General features: G+C 44.5%; 1 protein-coding gene across 2 annotated transcripts in view; it reads right to left on the reverse strand.

Moving 5' to 3' along the window:
* Positions 1 to 13751, reverse strand: part of GPRC5B (G protein-coupled receptor class C group 5 member B) — a 28938-nt gene extending 15187 nt beyond the window's left edge. Inside the window, exon 1 of one of the 2 annotated variants that reach the window (XM_020965237.2) lies at positions 13396 to 13751. The gene's annotated coding sequence lies outside the window, so the exon portion shown is untranslated. Of the gene's footprint in view, positions 1 to 12581; positions 13020 to 13395 lie in introns of those variants that run through there. The other variant, XM_020965239.2, reaches the window with a different exon arrangement.
* Positions 13752 to 13962: the final 211 nt, after the last annotated feature.

Here is a 13962-nt window from a genome sequence, read left to right on the forward strand (position 1 = left end):
CACCCTCCCCCCCAAACACACACACACTCTCTCTTTCTCTCTCTCTCTCTCTCTCTCAGAGAGATTGGGGAAAAGCAACAGAGGTAAAGGCTAGCCATGCTTGGCCTTATTACCCCTACCTTTACTGGGTCTCCTTCTTTATACTTGAACAAGGTAGGGTAGTAACTTTGCTTCTAGATCCAACTAAATGGGAATTTCATTTCAAACAATGGATTCATTTGGACAAAATTACATTACAGCAAATCAATTCAGATATGAAGATATGCCTCTGGGATATAGTATCATTATTCTACCCCTTTATATAGGGTATCTCAAAAGTCTTCGTGGAGTTTTTCAAACTTTAAAGCTTAACTAGATCATTAAAAAGCAAAAGACTTACTCAAAAGCAAGGACTTATTAAAAGAGTAAAACAGACTGAAGTAAACAGGCAGCTCAAGCTTTTCAGGAAAGTTAGAAAGATGAGTTAAGTGGATGGTGTGCACAAACTATGGGCTACAAAGTGAGAAGCAGGGAAGGGCAGTGGAAAGAGTTCCAGATTTGGAAGTCTGAGGAACTTGCCTGGATGACTGTGAGGAAGTCACTTTACCTCTGGGCCTCAGTGTTCCCATCTAGAAAGCGAGGGGCGTTGAACTAGATAACCCCTTAGACCTTCTAGCCCTAAATCTCTCATCTTATGCTTTCGACTTCATTCTAGTTCCTCCCCTCTGTTAGGCATTTCCTATTTTTTTTGCTCTTTTTGTATCCTCAGCATTTAGTCAACTGTTTACTGACTGACTGAGCTGTTGAGAGAGAGCTTGTGGAAATACCAAACCTAACATTTTAGCCACCTTCCCAGATGGACCAGAGTGAGTGAACAATAGCATTTGTTTCAACTTCATCCAAAGGGAGGAGGTACCTTGGGAATCTCTTTTTTCTAGCAGCTGTTTAATAGTCATCTGGGGAAGAGGACACTCTGCCTCCTGGGAATTCTAGAGAGAAAGCCCCACCACTCTATTGACACTTATTGGGACAAACAGGGAATTAAGGTCAGTGCTCAGTATGGCACACACTTCTCAAGAGGTAAATAATAACTCACATTTATATAATTCTTTTAAGCTTTAAGCTTTACAAAGTCCTTCATACACAACATCTTGACTGATCAACAGCTCTGTTATTCTTGTGGCTACCAGGTGGTTCAGTGGATAGAATGTAGGGCCTGGAATCGGACATTTACTAGCTGTGTGACCCTGGGCAAGTCACTTGACCTCTGTTTGCCACAGTTTCCTCATCTATAAAATGGGGATGATAATAGCTCCTACTTCTCATGGTTATAAAGGATCACATGAGAGCACTTAGCATAGTGCCTGGCCCAGAGTAAGTGCCATATAAATGAACATTTACTAGTGGTGTGAGCCTGGGCAAGTTACTTAACCCTGTTTCCCTCAGTTTCCTCATCTGTAAAATGAGCTAGAGAAGGAAATGGCAAACCATTCCAATATCTTTGCCAAGAATACCCTAAATGGGGTCACAAAAAGTAGGACATGACTGAAAATGGCTGAACAACAACTCTTAATATAATCACCATTTTTCAGATGCGGGAACTGAGGCTCAGAGTGATAAAAAAAACACACAGTGGGTAAAGCCCCTGAGGCAGAATTTACTTCTAAGTTTTCTAGACTCCAAATCCAGCCCTCATGCTTCCTCTCTGCTGGAGCTGACCACATCTTTCATCATTTCTTATTTCAGTTCTGTTGCCTGCTTTATAGGCAGCATCAGCCATGACCTTGGTCTGACACAGGCACCTTATGCAACCCCGCCATGGCTCCAAGGTGATAACATGATGGGAAGAGACCCAGGATCAAACACCAGGGGTTTACACAGTATATTCCAACCTTGGCCTATTTCTTATCAGCAAACATTCCACTGACTGAGTGCTTGCTTTCTCACAACTAAGTATAGGCTGGTTTTAGGGAAGGATAAATCAGTCACCTTCCCTTTCTCTGCATCCCTTCTGCGGAATTGTGGGTACAATCAGTTACCACCAGATTCAGCTGTTTCCTTAAGTTTCTGTCTGTTCCACATGCAGGGCGTAACTAGGTTCACTCCTGACAGTGACCAATCAGCTTATAAGAATGACAGTATCACCTTCACAGAAGCAGTGTGGGGTACAGTGGGCAGAGATCTGGCCTCAGATGTGGGTTCAAATGCTACCTCTGATAGGGACTGATGATGTCCTCCCCGGAAAAATCTCTTTACCTCTCAGTGTCCCAGGCAACTATGTCTGTACACTGCAGAGCAGATGTAATCTGCCATGGCAGATGCCTTGGAAGAGGGAGTGTGCAGTTTGCTTGATGGGATTTCTGTATGAGAATGAAATCACAGTTCAGGACAATCACCTTCCATGAATGAAGATTTGGAGTGATGACCCTCTGCCCACATGCTGGAGAGGACAGCAAGCTGGCACAGTGGATAGAGTGTTGGACCTAAGTTCAAGTTCAAATCTGGTCTCAGATACTGTGTAACACTGGGCAAGTCATTTAGCCTCTGTCTGCCTCAGTTTCCTCATCTGTAAAATCAAGATAATAAGAACCCCTATATCCCAGGGTTGTGGTGTGGATGAAAATGAGATAATACACTATGATTCTGGGCATCTTTCCTCTTGGTTGACTATATGCAATTTTTCCTGCATACAGCTTGTTTGTACACAGTTGTGTGCATTGTCTCCCCCATTAGATTGTGAGCTCCTTGAGAGCAGGGACTGTCTTATGCCTTTCTTTGTATCTCTAGTGTTTAGCACAGGGCTGAAGATAGTAGGATGTGCCTGAGATCTCCAACCCTGTGAAGGTCCCGCAGCTGCATGGGTTCTGGGCATCTACACTTGTGATCCACTTCTCCCCCTCCCTCTTATTTCAAAGCTCAACCCTTCTTCTGGCATTCCAGTCAGTCACTGAGCTAAAGGAATATATTTATCAGACCAGAAAGAGGAGTATCCTGCCAAGTGGTTTTGCTTCCTGCCTGCCTCACACCAACTATAGAAACTTCGTCACTTCTGGTCCTTTCCTAAACAGGGCCCAAAACGTTCAACAAAATATTCAACAGGCCCCACAGGGATTCCCTTCTTCCACCAAGATCCCTCACAGTTCAGCCAAGAATAACCCTTCAAATTTCCCATAGCAAAGGCCACTAGAGTCAGGCCTGAAGAACAGTTATTAGGTGAATTGAGTTACAATGCAGGGTTGGAAACACCAAAGGACACAGCCCCAGAAAGGGAAAGGAGTCCACTCTCTAGTCCCAGAAAATGGGTGGGTACAGATCTATCTCCAGGATCAAAGACCCTAAGATCCTTTCCATAATCAGGATATAAGTTTAGTGGCAGGAAGACAACAACAAATATTGTTGTGTTATGCCTGACTTTTCATGACCCCATCTGGAATTTCTTGGAAAAGATACTGGAGTGGTTTGCCATTTCCTTCTCCAGCTTATTTTACAGATGGTAGAAACTGATGCAAATGGGGTTAAGTGACTTGCCCAGGGTCACAGCTAGTAAGTGTCTGACGCCAGATCTGAACTCAGGAAGATGAGTTTTCTTGACTTCAGGCCCAGCACTTGGATCTACTGCATCACCTAAGCACCTACTATCTCCACCCTGTGTAAACACTAGAGATACAAAGAAAGGCATAAGACAGTCCCTGCCCTCAAGAGCTCACAATCTAGTAGGGGAGACAATGTGCATACAATTGTGTATAAGCAAGCTGCATACTGGAAAAACGAGATAATCAACCAAGAGGAAAGCATTAAGGAAGATTCAGAAAGGCTTTAACCCAGGGCCTTTGACTCCAAATGCAGGGTTCTTTCCACTGTGCCACACTGCCACCAGGGGGCAGTCAATTCCCTGAATTGCTGCTCTGTTAGAAACGTCCAATGTCCTCTTTGAGGCACCCTGTGAGTAGACAGGTGGCAGAATGGACAGAATGGCTGACTTGGAAGTAGGAAGACTGAGTTCAAATCCTACCTTAGTCCCTTACTCCTTGTATGCCCTAGGGCAAGTCACTTAACCTGTTTTCCTCAATTTCCTCAACTGTAAAATGAGGATAATAGCTTCTACCTCCCATGGTTGTGCGATTCAAATGAGATTGTAATTGCCTGGCACAGAGTAAGTGCTATATAAATATTAGCGATGATGATGATGTATGGGGAACCTACTCCTACCACAGCCACAATGCACCTCTCTGGGGTTACTCTCAACTCCAACATTATTCCACTGACTCTCCTTGTGCCCTCCCTTCCCCACCTGCCAAGTATAGACCAATCTGAACCAAGCGTAGACCAATATCTATAGCCTTGCTTGATTACCTTGTGTCCTAGCTGAGGTGCTGGTTCTAGCAGTCCAAGACCTTCTGGGAGAGTTGCAAGGGCACATCATATACAGTATTATAAAGCGATAACTTTTGGAGGCACTTTTTGGTGGCTTAGTGGATAAAGAATTGGGCCTGGTATCAGGAAGACCTGAGTTCAAATCCAGCCGCAGACACTCTAGCTGTGTACCAAGTCTTCTCCTTAATTTCTGTCTTAATCCACTGGCAAAGGAAATGGCAAACCACTCCAGTATATTTGTCAAGAAAACCCCCATGGACAGTGTGGCCCATGGGGTCATGAGGAGTCAGACAAGACTGAATGAGCAACAAAGCACTACCTCTAACCTTCTTTCATATCTGCCTCCTGCCACAACCGTTTTTCCCTATTAATTCATCAAACTGCATTTATTAAGCACATACTACATGAGTTAGGCACTGGGGATGAAGACAAAAAGAAAACAAATTGCGCTCAACTAATATATATTCTATCAAAGTAAACAGAACGTACACTATAATAGAGACAAAATGCATACAAAGTAAATATAAGGTAATTTACCTTATATTATTTTGCTACAATTCTGGCAACAGCCAAAAAAGAACAGGATAAAATTCAGGTCTGTCGATGTACTGCTATTTGTTTACAACGGTAAGTATAAAAGTTTGATGGGGTAGGAAACCACTACTATTGACTTAATTTCTTTTAAAGTTATTTGTTGGTTTGGTTTATCCATGATAATAACAACTGACACTTATATGGATACTGTAATAAATCACTTTCACCTACATCATTTCATTTGGTCCTCACCAAAAATATGAATTAGGTAGTATGTTATCCCCCTTTTTGAGATGAGGAAAGTGAAGCTCAGGGAGTCAGAATGCTATAAAGTATTAGAGCTCAAACCATGGAATAGTATGTAAAGAGCAGTGTCTTGGGGGTCAGAGGATCCGGGATATTCCTGGACTTCAACTGGCTCATCTGTAAAATAAGGAGCACAAGGTCATAGAGAGAGATGGAAGGGGTCTTGGAGACCACCTAGTACCACTCCATTTTACAGAAGAGGAAACTGAGACCCAGAAGTGGGTCTCATACAATAGTATATATTAGGTACTATGCTAAGCACTGGGGATAAAAACAGAGGCAAACAAACATGGACAAAACAAGCTATAGACAGGATAAATAGGAAAGAATTAACAGAAGGAAGGGGTTTGGGGGTCTGAACTCAGACACTAGCTGTGTGACCCTGGGCAAGTCATTTAGCCTGTTTGCCCTAATCCACTGAAGAAGGAAATGGCAAACCACTCCAGTTACCTTTGCCAAGAAACAGTATGGTTCACAGTGTCACAGAGTTGGATATGAAAGAACAAACAATAACCTCCAGATCTGGGTTCAAATCCTCACTTAATTTCCCTTGGACTCACATTCCTCATCTGTAAGAAGAGCATCTCTAAAGTCCCTTCCAGCTCTGAGACCATGTCTTCTGATCCTAAGTCCCATGATTTTTCTACTACACAAATTCCTGTTTTTGTTGTACCTGTGAGCATGAGATTGAGTTGTGTTGCAGGACTGCTTAATGTTACAAAGGTCCAATTTTTTAAAGTTATCTTGAGTTTAATTCTAAAGGTTATGGGGGGCCCTTCCCTAACTTTGAGGTATGACAATACACCCCAATTCTATAGTGCTTAATACTGTTCAAATCCTACTGAACCTCACAATAAACCAGTAAGGGAGGGCTGGTAACATGCTTCTCAAGATACTGAGGCCCAGAGAGATGAAATGAGTTGTTCCAGGTGACAGAGTCAGCACTGCTGCAGAACCAGCACTAGAATCAAAGTAGTGACTTGGGAGTCCAGAAACACCTGAGTTCCACTCCCACCTTTGACATTTAATTGCTCTGTGATCCTGGGCAAATTATCTCTGAAAGCCTCAGTGTCCTCATCCATAAAATGGGGACAGTAACAGGGCTGTCCGTAACCCTCAAATGAGATAACAATATATGTGAAGCACTTTGTACATTTTTAAATGCTCTACAAATGTAGTTATTATTATTGTATAGAATAGCCAAATTCTGTAGTATCACTACTAATAATCGCTCTCCATCCATAAAATAGTTTGAAGATCAAGGGTTGGAGAATGAAGTCAGGAGGCAGTGTAAATTACTGCTCCCCCCCACCCCCCAGCCCCATCCTCCCCAAAGAGATATTTCAATTACCTCAAATAGGGGAGAAGGGACAAGAGTTCCTCCCCATCCCTTCTAAATTCCCATATCCACGCCTGATGAGGGTTTAGAGTCAGCCCAATGGTAGCCAACTGTAGGTGGTGATGGAAGGAATATGAAGCAACAAAACCAGGTATTCCTATGGAGCTTCAAAAGGTATAATACATTAAAATGGAAAACCAGGCTGATATATTCAAGTACCTTTGGTAAGACCTAAACTCCTGGACACCGGAACTGAGCTGAAACTGCTTTAACCATTATGATTTAAACATACACAGTGAAAAGAAAGATTCACAATTAAGTGATAGGTCACACATGAGAGAACTCAATTTCCTAGTGAGCTGTGGTTCACTGAGCTTGTAAGAAATGCAGTAAACAATTCTTCAGAAGAGGGTTCCTTTAACTGCCCTGTCAAGACACCCAAATGATGCCTCTGAGCATGCTAGATGGCTTCAGGACAACAACCTTTGTTGCCTTCTGGCTCTGCAAATGCTTCCTGTTCTGAGGTTCTGTACTTCCCATTCTCTCTATGTGTTTCTCCACCCTCCCTGAGGCATCTCTCTTCCCCCATATTCACGCATTGTATATTTCATTCATGTCATGTAATCCTCATGTGACTGAGCTCTTCTAGACTGGCCAGTTACCATGGAGATGGTGTTACATGGATAACCCACCAGGCTGTCAGTCCATCTCTTGTTTCCAATCCTTTGCCTTATTATAAAACAAACAAGGAATAGCCAATAGAAATAGAAGATCCCTTTAAGTCAGGGGTTTCTTAACCTGAGAATTGTGAACTTTAAAAACAAATTCTTCATAAGTATATTTCAATATAACTGGCTTCCTTTGTAATCCTGTGTATTTTATGAATTTTAAAAATACTCTTCTAAGAAGGGGTCTATGGGCTTTACTATACCAACAGAGGCGTCCAGGACACAAAAAGGGTTAACCCCAGCTTTAGGAGAACATGTTCCCCTAGAAAGACTAATAACCAATCCCAGCAAAAGGATGGAAACAAGGTGATTTTCCTTCGGGGAATCTTGATAAAGCTATTAGAGTGGCTTGCCACTTCCTTCTCAGCTCATTTTACAAATGAGGAAATTAAGGCAAATAGGGTTAAGTGATGAGAAGAACATTTAATAAGTACCTACGATGTGCCAAGCACTACGCTAAACATTATAGATATTAGCTCAATGAACTATTAAAATATAGTTCCATAGCACTTTAAGGTTAAACAATCCTCAGAAGCATGGCTAATTATTTTTATACCCATTTTAGGGAGTGGGGAAACTGAAACTAAGATTAAGTGAATTGCCCAAGGCCCCAAAATTAGTATGGACACTTGGATTCAAACTCAGCTTCCCCAACTCCAAGTCCAGTGTTCTCTTACGGTGGCATGGCAGGAAAAGTCTTGGATCTGGATTCAGAGGAACTGAGTTCAAGTGTTATCTCTTCATGCTTTAATCTCCCAATTTTCTTCCCTCTTAGATAAGAACTAGATGGTCCCTAAATCGTCTTTCAGGTCCGTAGGGACCACAAAAGCTCTCTTCTAAGTATTCTCTACGTTGAAGACATAGCTATGTCTTTATCTAGATAAATATATAGCATCCTAGGATAACGCACAGTGTCACCCCTCCATGTCTAGAAAAAGACCTCTTAACTTCAGGTTCATAGAAGGTTTATGGATAGATTTCATGGGTCCATGAACTTGGATGGGGAAAAAAATTACATCTTTATTTTCACTAACCTCTAACTGAAATTTAGCATTTCTTTCAATTAAAAATCAAAACCAAAAACATTCTAACAGAGTCCTGCATGTTTCCCCAGACTGCTAAAGGGTCCCAGGACACAAAAATGGTTAAGAACACTTGATTTAGACCAAACCACCCAGAATAACAGTCACAGAAGCCAGATATCGGCTTTCTCTTAAGAAACAAGTACTGGAGTCAGGTTAAATGTCTATATGCTAGGTCCCTTCTTCCCAATAAGTGATACTGATCCAAGCTAAAGAAGTGTTGTCTCCAGAGAGGCTTTTCCCCCAAAAAGCATGATGAATTCTTTACCTGGAGCAAAATAGGCATAGTTCCCAGCTCAGCCATGTGTCCTCCTAGGACCATGAATTCCTGCTCCAAGTTAGAAAAAGCCCTAATTCTTTAAAGAGCTGAAACCACACTTTTAATGCCTAGTTTGGAAAAGTGAGGTTTTGGACCTCTTTCTTAAGCTTTGACATACTTAACAATAAGAGATAACAGTTCCCCGAATCTCTAAAGTGGTTAAAATTTTTTCAAAGTTCTATCATATTGTTCGTCCCAATGATCCAGTAAGGAAAGGATGTTATCATTAGATTATGATCTTCTTTAGGGGAGTGACTGTCTTTTGCCTCCTTTTTGTATCCCTGGTACCAGTGCCTGGTAGTAGTAGGTATTTAATAAATGTTTATTGATTACCAAGGATTAAGAGGAAACTGAGGGGAAGTCACTGTAAATCTCACAGCTAGACAGAGACAGAATACAAATGCTAAAATCCAAATCTCTTGATTCCTAGTTCACTAGCAGTCAATGAGACAATTTAAGCCCGATATCCTCAGCCCCATTCAAAAAGGGAGTATTTTAAGCCTTGATTAAAGGCCTAGAGGCAGCTAGGGGATCAGTGGATAGAATACTGGGTCTGGAGTCAGGAAAAATCACTGTAGTATCTTTGCCAAGGAAACCTCGTGGGCAGTACTGGCATGCTGGTCCATGGGGTCACAAAGAGTCAGATACAACGAGACTGAACAACAATAACAAAAGTCCTTCTTTCAATTAACATTTGTTAATAGCTTACTATATGCCAGGTGCTGGAGTCAGGGAGAGCAGTTTTGAATCCCAGCTGAGACATTAGCTGTGTGACCTTGGGGAAGTCACTTAACTTCTCTCAGTTCAGTTTCCTTATTTGTATATTGCTCTCCAATGTCCTTTCCAGCTCTAAATCTATAATCCGAGGTGCTAGGTGCTGGAGATACAAAATAGTCCCCCCAGTCAAGAAGGTTATACTCCAGAGTGTTCTTGTTGCCTCCTGAATTCCTTCAGGTTCTAGCAAAAGTCCTACTTTCTGTAAGAAGTCCTTCCCAGATCACACTTTGTGCTAGCGCCTTCCCTCTGAGATTATCTCCATTCTACCCTCTATATAGCATGCCTGCACATAGCTGTTTGCATATTGTCTCCCCCATTATTCTGAGCTCCAAGAGAACAAGGGGGTTGTCTTTTGCCTTCTTTGTATCCTCAGCACTTAGCACAATCCTTGGCATACATAATGGGTACTTAATAAATGCCTGTTGATTTTACTTGGCTGAAATTTTAGTAGTGAATAGTAAGCTCCCCAAACCACCAACCCCCAAAGCACCAGCTCTCCAGGGAAAGAACAAAGAGTTGAGACGGATCTCTCCTCCAGAGGGCCCCGTGTTTTCATCTACCACATCAGTCCTGTGGTTTTAGTCTTTACTTGTCATGGTAGATAACAGTCAGCAAAAGACTTTAGGGCACAAATAGCTGGGCTGAATCACCAGAAGAATTTGTTACACCCTTTCCTACCATTCATTTCTTAGTTTCCTCACAACCAATTTATCTCAAACGTAGGCAAAGCCTAACCTACTCAACTCCTAGATTTAGCACCAAAGAAATCTCTTTCGGTATGTAAATACAGTTGTGAGAATGTCTCCATGAATATGCAAAATAGCCTAGAGCCTGTAAATAAAAGCAATCATTTAAATGCAAATGATATTCCAGACCAATTCATTCAGGGCTGGCTGGTTTCCCTAGGCTGTGAAAGAGAAAATTCTACCAATTTTGAACTGCAGTTATGATAGTTCAGAGAGGAGATGTTAATTTGTTCTAAATAACCTGTAACACGGTATCTAGGTCCAGGATTTCTATCAGATCCATCCAGCACACTTTGGGAAGGGCAAGAATCAGTCAGGCTGGAGTCAGAGGTGCTCAAACATTGGTGCTTAATATATCTTTGTCTGTACATCACCCATTAGTGCCAACCAGCACCTCCTCAGATGATGGAGATTTAAGCCCATTAATTTTGTATCCAGACACCAAGCCAACTGGCACAGAGCGGTGAGGAGGCAGTGATGCAAGTCTGAATAAAATCACTACCTACCTCTCCCAGTCCACTGCTATAGCTACTCAGGATTGCTTTGAAGTATATCAGACTCCTGGGGAGCTTCAGGTCTTAACAGAAGCAGAAACAAGGGACAAATTGCAGAAAATATGTCCTCCTGTTATATAATAGTCTGCCATTGGATGGAAAATTCCTCACGATCTTTAGCATATAGTTTCTGAAACACTTTTTAACATCTGTGCCTCAAAGTGCTGATATTTCTTTTTACTCTCTACCTTTTCCCCTTACTTCCCCCTCTAAGTGCCATCCTTCTTCACTTCCCTTCTAGCTGGGCATCCAACACTCCACCTGGCTCTAGTATACAGTATCATCCCTTTTGACTTAAGCCCCAGGGCTATGAATAGAGAGGAAGCACAATTTGCACAGTGGTTCGAATACAAAATGGGTTAGGGACTGCTGACTCAATAAGAAGACTCAAATTTGCATATCATACTGCATACTATTTGACTGCCTCCAATCAAAATATGTAGACCCTTTTCCTCTAATTTTCCAACACCTCTTTCCTCCTCTCCTCCCCCCAGTTTTAAAAAAATCCCCTCTGACTCTTAGGTGCTATGGGTCAGGTTCAGGGGCCCATTGAACAGAGAGGAGGTTAAGTGATTTGCCACAGGTCACACACCTGAAGGGGGCCTTTCCTGGCTATATACAAGGCCAACTCTATCCACTACTCCTTCCCGCCTATCCAATAAACATTGGTTGAGGGTCTTTTTTAAAAGAGACTGAGGTTAGGCAGGGAGATGATTAGAACTCACATAGTGGCTGTTTTCTCTGATTTCTGTGTCACTTTCAAGATAATCTAAGGAATAAGTGCTGGGCCTGAATGCCTCCTTTCTCTACATCCCAAAGGACACTTAGTAAGGTAGTTTAGTGTTATGGAAATAGCATGGAATTTGGAGTTCCAGGATGTGGGATCAAACCCTGGCACAGCTAATGTCTTTTTGACCTTGGGCGTCATTTAACTTCTCAAGAGCTTCAGAGCTCCAAAATGAAGGCACTGGACTGACTAAAATACGATCTCTAAGATCAAAAGCAGGAAAGCCAGCTCTTTCAAAATCTTATGACTGAGAGCCCCACTGTACTCTGCCCTGGTCAAAGGATAGTTGGAATATTGTGCTCGGTGGCAGGAAGGCAAGTTTTCTCTTGGTTTCAGAGATAATCATCTCTAGGGATTCTCCCAGCCCCCAAGTATAGGCCAGAGGCTGGATGCAAATGAAATGCAAATATTGATCAATTTCCGTGCTTTTCCTTCTGGCTTAGAGAAGCTTTCCCAAGAAATGTTAAGGAGACGGAATACATGGAGGAGTCAAAGGACCTGACCACCCTAGGGTCCATCCAAAGAGAATATCAGCTATATTCACAGGTTCTTTAGAGCCATTTAATGGAACTTTAAAGAGCTGGAGCGGGAAGGAGTGAAACCGCATTGGACTCTGGCCCACATATCTCTCTCCGCCCCAAACCTGGGGAGCTGAACAGCGACGTATAACTGAGTTGGCAGGGGATGGTGGGGGTCCTTGGGGTCAACAATCCTGCAAAAGAGCAGGATTTTTTGAGAAGCTGAGGTTGGCTAGTACTCTCTCCCTCCCCCATAAATGTCCCGACCTCCCCCACTGCAGGCAAACATTTCCCAGACACGGTATTCTTCAGCCAGATGTACTATCGTATTCAATGACCTTCTCTAGGTCTCTTCTCTCCCTCCCCCCTTCTCTTTCTCTCCCCTAAGTCTTTACTCTCCCCCCTCCCCCATCTAGCAATCGTTCTCTTTCTTTAGTTATCTGGAGAGGCGCGCGCGCGCACACACACACACACAACCCGAAAAACAACAAAACACCAAAAAAACTGAGAAGACAGCCACACATGTTTGAGTTCTAACCTTCTCCCCACTCCTAAACCCAGGTCTTTCTGGGCTCGGGGCTCTGGCAACCTGCCGCCAGCCCGCAAGCCCGGACTGTAGGCTGCAGTCTCCTTACAACCTCCTTCCTTAAAACTCTCCTCGACACATCCCCAAGGTGCTCTTCTGATCATGACAGTTCCTAAAGCCTCCAGCTCGGCTTTTTCCCCTTTCTTCTCCAATTCTGCATTAGTCCGTCTCCAGCCCCGGTTTCCTGCTGTTCTATGACCCGTTTCTCCACTTCTCTCGGGTCCGCAATGTCTCCCTTCTGAACGGTGCAGAGCACGTCCCGCAAGAGCCTTCCTTCTGCAGGTGCGGGCCAGGCACTGGTTTTCAATGAAGGCCAAGAATGCCTCCCTCCTGTGAGCCAAGGATGGGCTATCTGACTGCTTTCCTCCTAGAGCTTCAATGAACTCACCTCCGCTCCAATTCCTCCGCAGGAGTTCCCCGCCCCCCACTTCATATTCAGAGCCTCCCCCACCTTTTTCGAGACAATCACCCCCAAGCCCGGCCCCGCTCCGCCCTCTGCGGCTCCTCTCCGGACGCTGCCATACTGGGGCCTCCTCCCCGCTCCCCAGTAATCCTTCCCGCATCTCCGGTTGGCTCACCCAGTCCCTGCGGCGGCCCCTGGACGGCACAGGGAGATCAACACCCTTTGGGATTCGGGAGGCTGCACAGAGCTCTTCCCGCTGGAGAAAAGTTTCTCTGAGGCCTTAAGAGCCTCACCCCCCCCCCGCCATCATTCCTGTTCTCCCGCCTAGGCTGAACCCTTTCTCTGCAACCGCATAGCACTTACCCTGCACCGGCAGCCCCACAGCCGGACGGAATCTCCCGCTTCTCCAGCAGCCGCCACTGAAGTCACATTTCTGCAGAACGGTCCCCCCTTCCCCTACCCTCCCCCCACCCCTTAGTCCCGGCTCCTGTTTCCCCAGATGCCCTCACTGCATGGCCGTGCACGGCCCCCCTGCGCCCTATTGCCGCTACTGCTTAAGCCGCCCGGACTCTCAGGCTCAGGCTTAGGCTCAGGCTCTGGCTCTGACTCTGACTCTGACTACGGATATAGCTCCGTTCCAGCGGTGGTCCCGGATTTCGCCGTCAGCCTTGTCCCCCTCCCAGCACCCAGCCTACCCCGGGTGCTCCCTCCCAGCTCAGCCCCGCGGACGCCAAGCCCAGCTCGCTCACTGGCTTTCCCACAGCCCCAGCTCCACCCCCGCGGCCGCCCCTTCCCCCTCCAGCCGGTCTTTAGCTCCAGCGCGGTCCGCGTGTCCCCCGATGTCTAATGTTGCTGCAAACTCCCTGACCCCCTCCCCCCACCATCCTCTCGCCGCCCCTAGTGTGCACTCGGCACGTGAACCGTAGTCCT

The sequence above is a fragment of the Phascolarctos cinereus genome, unplaced genomic scaffold, assembly GCF_003287225.1.
Source record: "Phascolarctos cinereus isolate Bilbo 61053 unplaced genomic scaffold, phaCin_HiC Scaffold_4;HRSCAF=312, whole genome shotgun sequence".
NCBI classification, from domain to species: domain Eukaryota; kingdom Metazoa; phylum Chordata; class Mammalia; order Diprotodontia; family Phascolarctidae; genus Phascolarctos; species Phascolarctos cinereus.